General features: G+C 34.9%; 1 protein-coding gene across 1 annotated transcript in view; it reads right to left on the bottom strand.

Annotated features, from left to right (window-relative positions):
* Window positions 1-7786, bottom strand: part of LOC107752276 (1,4-alpha-glucan-branching enzyme-like) — a 192494-nt gene that overhangs the window by 90414 nt on the left and 94294 nt on the right. The gene's annotated exons all lie outside the window — the stretch shown is intronic.

Genomic DNA, 7786 nt, shown 5'->3' with positions numbered 1-7786 from the left:
ACGGTGTGCTGCCCACACACACACCATAAGGCCACTTCCAGCACCGTGAGCTCCAGCGACAGGGGAACGACCACCATGGTCGTTATAGTACAGGCAGATAGTTCAGGGCAGACAAAATATTTCCAGACTGACAGACAGTTCAAGGCAGGCAGTTCAAATACGACCTCCGTGGTCGATTCAGGACAGACCGAAGATTCAATCACAACCTCCATGGTTGTGACGGGACAGACAGATGACAAGCAATTTTAAACCACAAGAAGAAGAAACGAAAGAGAGCTCAGTTCCTTACTCACGAAATGTTCTCGCACACAATCAAAGCGTGCACAACAGACGTGTTTTAGACAGCGCGGAAATACCGAGTTGCGTATACAAACATACGCATACAAAACAATTTTTTTTCTTGCTTATCCGAAAAAATAGTCTGATCTGTGGCTTAAAAAAACCCCACAATATAATGCGTTGAGCCATATATAATGCTATTATAATTCTATATAATAGCCTAATATATATATTAGGTCCGCGGGAATATTTTCCAAACGTAACCGGTCCGTGGTGTAAAAAAAGGCTGGAGACCCCTGCAATAAAGAGTCAGATTTTTGTTTGTGTTGTTTTTCACACGTGATCGCCAGCGACAGGGGAACGACCACCGTGGTCGTTATAGTACAGGCAGATAGTTCAGGGCAGACAAAATATTTCCAGACTGACAGACAGTTCAAGGCAGGCAGTTCAAATACGACCTCCGTGGTCGATTCAGGACAGACCGAAGATTCAATCACAACCTCCATGGTTGTGACGGGACAGACAGATGATGATGGCGGGAGAAGACAAGGCATATCCGCATATATATTAATGTCCTCTGAGCGCAGCCTCAGCTCACCCCTAGCGGTGGTGCAGGGGGCGGGGCATTCCTCCGCGCCTTCGCTCCTTACTGACACTTCCACCGCCGCATGTCTAGCAGCCGGCACGCGCACCTGGACTGACGTCGATTGAGGCTCTGGCTCCGGGGCGATCCTCAGCTCTGTCGTTCTCCTAGGCGATGGCTCGTCAGTCACAGTGGGCTCAAACTGTAGCTCCGCGAAGCAGGGTGGTGGTAGGCTGGGCTCTGGGTCGACCATAATAACTCAAAAGGAAAACTTAATAAAAAAAACTAAACGCGGGGAAACACGCTGCATTACTTTCACTTTTAGTCCGGTCTTCTGTCACAGCTACGGTGAGATAAACGCACGAAGAAGCACAGAAGATCTTGGTCAGATAAAGATTTATTAAGGAAAGTTTCTGTCAAACAAATGAACTCTGTTGTAATGGCAGCTGTAAGAAAGCCACTGCTGAGCAGCAAACAGGTGTTTGAAGCTACTGGAGTCTCAAGATCCTCTCCATGCAGACTGACAGTTGTGTGTTAAGTTGCGTTTCAGTCACTGCTAACCAAACCTCACAAAGAGAAACTTGCACAGTGGCTGTAAAAACACATTTTCAAACTGTTTAGCACCATGGTATTTAAGCAGCATGGGATAGTGTGTTGTCATGCATGACAATCCTTTTATTTCCGAGAGCACTATTCCTTCATTTTATACCACAGCAGAAAATGGTCAGTTATGAACTCCACATATCTTGCAGAAGTCATTTTGACACCCTAAAATGACCTTACATCTCACTTCTCAATATTCCAACCCAAATCATCACCCACCGCCTCCTTGCTGATGTTGCAGTCTCATTGGAATAGGATGGCCATTCATCAACTATCAGAAATCCATTTATCTGGACCATCCATTGTACTGCAGCATTCGTAAGTGAATAAAACTATTTAAAAACAAGTCTTCATGTTATTTAATAGATGAGATAACTACTCTCCTGTTTGAAAGTTTGGGGTCAGTCAGAAATTTGTAAAGAATTGAACCATCTTTTTTTCAGCAAGGATGGATTAAATTGAACAAAAATGACAGTAAAAAATTACTGTTTCCACAAAACTGTTAAGAAGCACAACTGTTTCCAACACTGATAATAAGACATTGCATTGTTTCATACTTTTCATCTTCAGAAAGATCTTTCTTCCTCACCATATTTCATGAGAACTGTGACTTGCTTAATAATGTGGAACAACCTCTTTTAGTAGGGTTTCCATTTACCTAAGAAGACCTGGCAAACTATTGAACAAACCTGTCTGAGATTGATACCAGTTATCTAAAAAGATGTGAAAAACACCACAAACAAAAATCTGACTCTTTATTGTACCGAAATCCTACTGATATGTCACTTGCATAATAATTTGGAACACAGTGTGTGTATATATATATATATTTTTTTTTATTCATACAACAGTTCTTACTGGTACTCAAATCTGATTGGCTGAAACCTTTTCCAGGAGTGTGATATTCTAGTGATAACAGCACTCTAATTGTTTCACTGGTTGTATCACTCTGTTTGCAGTATTTCTCACAGCGAGTGTCATGGCAAATGCCCAAAGCCACTATAATTTTTTTTAAATAATACTGTTTTTGTATCACGGAATGTAGTTTTAAGTGTTTTTTTGACAGAGTAGTGCTTGTTTAGACTTCAAATATGCGGTTTGTTAATAAAGATAACGTCTATGAATAAAAAGTTAAAAAGAACAGCATTTATTCAAAATATAAATCTTTTCTAAAATATAAATCTGTGCTATCACTTCTTAATTTAACACATCCTTGCTGAATACAATTTTTAATTTCTTTCAAAAAAAGAAAGAATAAAAATCGAGTAAGATGTGAAAAACACCACAAACAAAAATCTGACTCTTTATTGTACCGAAATCCTACTGATATGTCACTTGCATAATAATTTGGAGCACAGTGTGTGTATACATATATATATATTTTTTTTATTCATACAACAGTTCTTACTGGTACTCAAATCTGATTGGCTGAAACCTTTTCCAGGAGTGTGATATTCTAGTGATAACAGCACTCTAATTGTTTCACTGGTTGTATCACTCTGTTTGCAGTATTTCTCACAGCGAGTGTCATGGCAAATGCCCACATTTGATAAATAATACTGTTTTAATGTCACGAAATGTAGTTTTAAGAGTTTTTTTAGGCAAGAATGTAGTTGTTGACTTCAAACATGTGGTTTGTTAATAAAGATAACGTCTATTTGAAAAATTATTATATAACATTTGTGGCATAATGTTTATTACCACAAAAATTAATTACCACTTAACCATAATTTTTTATATATTTTTTTTCTTTAAAAAAAGGGGTTACGGTGAAGCGCTTACAATGGAAAAGTCGCAAAACTTTAAGCATTAGTATATTCTTTTATTTTAATGTATATTAAAATAGAAAAACGTTATTTTACATCATAATAATATTTCACAACATTAAATTTTTTCCTGTATTTTTGGATCAAATAAATGCAGCCTTGATGAGCATAAAAAACACAAAATCATTCTGATCCCAAACCTTTGACCGGTAGTGAAAGATAACGTCTATTTGAAAAATTATTATATAACATTTGTGGCATAATGTTTATTACCACAAAAATTAATTACCACTTCAACAATTTTTTATTAATTTTTTTTCTTTAAAAAAAGGGGTTACGGTGAAGCGCTTACAATGGAAAAGTCGCAAAACTTTAAGCATTAGTATATTCTTTTTTCGTTTTAATAGTACATCCACATAACCAACATGTGTTAACATGATTTTAGTGTGACAAATTTACTTTCTAACTACTTATGTGCAAAGTTATACACAATTTTGCAACCGTTGCCATGACAACAATGTAAATGAACCCAAAAACTGTACAGATGATGGTTTAAACCATTTAAAGCTCAAATAATACAGTAGAGTTAATGCAAGTCTTTTTCTAAATTTAGAAGCTTGACATTTTTGCTTAGAAATCCTCCAAGAATCAGCTCCATTCATTTCCAAGTTCCTCACCGCAACCTTGATTTCTGCTTTTTTGTGTGTGCGTTTCATGGAATGACCTGAGGGTTACTAAATATTAATGAATAATGTAGAATTTTAATTTTAAGGTGAACTCTCTCTTTAATGGACTATTATATCAGAGCAAACCGCTTGAAATGGAGAGCTCTGCAGACAGAGGTGACTTCAGACCAGTCGTAAGTCAATTTGTATGTTTAGCTGGGAAACAGGGCCGAGGTTTGGTCTCTCGCTGTTCTCGGGCAGCATGTGAGGCATTCTTCACTAGCTCTAATTGTTTCCATTACATTTCAATTTGTTGGACTCGGACATAAGGGCACTGGCTAAATTAGAGGGCTTTTGTTATGCTATCCATTGGAAGTGACAGCGTTTTGGAGTGGTAATCAGATAGAATCAGGCAAACTTGTGCTGCAAGCCTTATCTGCTTCTCTTATTAGGACATCTTAATTTCTCCGAGGCTCTCGGATGTAGTCGGGTTGCCAGTGTGGGCTTAGAGGTCGGATTAATCAGACAGGTTGGGTGACGTTAAAAGCAGGGCTGGGATGCATGTTTCTGCAGGCAGTGCCGCCCCACTGGAATAACAACTATCAGCTTGAACCCTTTAAGGTGATCTCACAAAACCTGGCGAGGAGTAGTCCAGGTCATATTTCACTCCTAAAGAATATATACTATGCAATAGTAAATGTATTTTTACAACCATTAAGACTTTCACCGTTGAAAATCATCACAATTAAAAGAACCAAAAACTTAAACTACTTCAGTCTGTGTGCATTGAATTTATTTAATACACGAGTTTCACAATTTGGGTTGAATTACTGAAATAAATGAACTTTTCCACGACATTCTAATTTATTGAGATGCACCTGTATGTATATAATAAAAACCTTGTATTCTAGCATTTATAATATTAATAATAATAATGTTAAAATATTAAAATAATGAATATTAATGAAATATTAATAAAAATGTTTTTTCATTACTATAGTAAAAAGGTATCCACACATACACTGTAATAGGCAATTTTGTGCTGCATATACTTATAAATTTGCACTAAATGCTATATACATATTCATATGAATATACATATAAGTAATAAACATAAAAATAAATAAGAAATATATAATTTCATTTATGATTCTTTATGTATTATATGTGTATATGTATTTAATTAAAAAGTATATATTTACTTATTTTAATATGACCTCACAAAACCTGTCAAGAAGGCGTACAGGTCATATTTTACAAACAAGCAAGCAAATAAAATTATACTATGCTTAAAAAAAAAGTGTATTTTTACAACCATAAAGACTTGCTTTGTTGGACTATATATGACAATAAAGTACATAATTCTCAGAAACATGATGCAAAAAAGTTTTTGTTTGTGTATATTATTAAAGATTGTGGGTATATAAGCATATAAATTTCCCATTAAATGAACAACAAACAACAACAACAACAACCACCACCACCACAATAATAATAACAACAATACAACAACTACTACTACTAATAATAATAATTGTTATTATTATTATTATTATTATTGGTGTTTATTATTATTATTATTATTATTATTTTATTATTATTATTATTACTACTCATAATGACAATCATTAACATTATTATCTATTAATATAAATTATTACAATATTTATTATTATTATTCTTTTTTTTTTAATTGAGGTACAGTATGAACCATGTTGTTCCTGTCTTCGAGAGATTCAGCGCATCTAGAATATTGTTGTTGTTTTTTGACAGGCCTCAGAGCAGGGTACCATCTCAAACTTCCCTGTCAAAAATATATTGGCTCATATACATAGATACGAGTCACACGCTCTTCTGCGCACAAAGACTCTGTGCGCTCTTTTCTTTTCTTCACACAAACTCCAAGTCATCCGAGAGCCCTCAAAGTGCAGTCTCATCGGTACCCCAACGCAGAACGAAATCGATAGTGGTGTCGGATGAAAAGCCCCAAATAAATACTGCATGCTGGGCATTGTATGAAAAAAGCAAATGTTAAAAAAAGCAGCAAGCAGCAGCCTTTATGCCATTCCAAACACTGATCCAGAGTCAGTGAAGTGGACACCTTTGTGCGCGGAGAGTGCAGCACTGAATCAGTCTGCTGGAGCAGAGCCGCAGAGGGTCAGCCGGGGCGAAGAGAAGCACGCGGCTGATGCTGCTGGTCTGGTAAAAAGCCCTGTATTCTGGCTAGCCTTGTTTAGCAATGCAAGGCGATTCTGCATGGAGGCTGTGCGCTCAGCACCAACAGTCACCCCTGCAGTGTACAGGGCACACACACTTCTTTTTTTTTTTTTTTGCTTTTACTGTATAAGACTGTCAAGGTAGACAGGAATGCAGACAGGAAAGTTACAAATTACAAGAGAAAAAGAACCTTGTAAGAACTGGATGTTTCAATGAACAAAAATAAATTAAAACAATCTTCATATAACTTTATGATCTTACATGGAGCAGTGGACAACTATGTGAATGTCATAATGTCATTAAATTAAACCTATTTTTTTCCCACCAAGAGTAAATTGTAATTTATCTCTCAATATGATCTTAGATGTATCTAATAAAAAATAAAAAAACTACACTGTAACACTGTTTTGATTTCATATAAGTAACTATGTCACTGTTTTACAAAAACATACAGTTGTTCAAAATGTTGGTGTCAGGAAGATTTATTATTAAAACAAATGCTGTTCTTTTGAACTTTCTATTCAAATGATCTTGGGAAAAAATATCATGGTTTCTACAAAAAATATTATACAGCACTGTTTTTAACATAATAAGAAATATTTCTTAAGCAGCAAATCAGCATTTTTGAATAATTTCGAAAGGATCACGTGGCACTGAAGACTGGAGTACTGATGCTGAAAATTCAGCTTTAAAATCACAATTATAAATTCCATTTTAAAATTTATAAAATAGAAAACAGATATTTTAAATTGTAATAATATTTCACAACATTACTGTTTTTTATGTATTTTTAATCAAATAAATGCAGCTTTGTAAGCATGAGAGACTATCAAAAACATTTTTAAAATCTTATCGACTTTTGAATGACAGTGTAACTACTTAAAATATTTAATAATCTAATTGTCACTATTATTTAAAGTAAAGCTATTTAAAATAAGCTTTAAGTCATAAGTCCTTGTGGAAATTTCACTTAGAAATTGTAAATTTCTACTGACATACAAGACTGAGATATTAAGACACATAAATATTTGAATCATTTAAAAAGACCAAGCAATAAATAGTCTGCAGTTATCATCTCAAACAATTATGAATTATGAATGAAATTGAAATTAGTTTCTAATTACTTCAGATGATACAGAATTTTCAATTAATTTCCAAAAACTAGCAGAAAAACTTCCAATTATTACATCTGGCTAAACCCATCGAGGGGTCAAAGTGGTTAATTGACAGAAGAAATGACTAAAATAAAGATTTCAAACTGATAGTTTGCAACTGCGGCTCTCTGATCAGTCAGATAGATGTGCTTTGCCTTGCGCTGCTGCCAAGAAAAGAAAAGAATCCCAAAATCTCCATATATATATATATATATCCATAATGAGAAGACCTATATTAATATGCATACCGACAGAAACAGCACAGAACAAAGGAATGCTTTAGATCAACTCACAGAAGAAACCCTAATTACGAAAAATGATTGAAGAATTGCCCATAATTATACTCTTAATTATGCACACTCACAAAAAAAATAAATAAAAACATTACAGAGAGTATTGAACGCATCCTAGTTTCCAAGAGCACGACACTATTAATATACATCTGGCCGGAAAAATTGAGATACGCCCTATTTATCTGATCCGCCGGTTGTCAGTTTAGATTTAGAGCAGGTTCTGGAT

The sequence above is a fragment of the Sinocyclocheilus rhinocerous genome, unplaced genomic scaffold, assembly GCF_001515625.1.
Source record: "Sinocyclocheilus rhinocerous isolate Xijiao unplaced genomic scaffold, SAMN03320098_v1.1 scaffold1012, whole genome shotgun sequence".
NCBI classification, from domain to species: Eukaryota; Metazoa; Chordata; class Actinopteri; order Cypriniformes; family Cyprinidae; genus Sinocyclocheilus; species Sinocyclocheilus rhinocerous.
The sequence above is the reverse complement of the archived record's forward strand: the minus strand, read 5'-3'. Positions and strand labels throughout refer to the sequence as shown.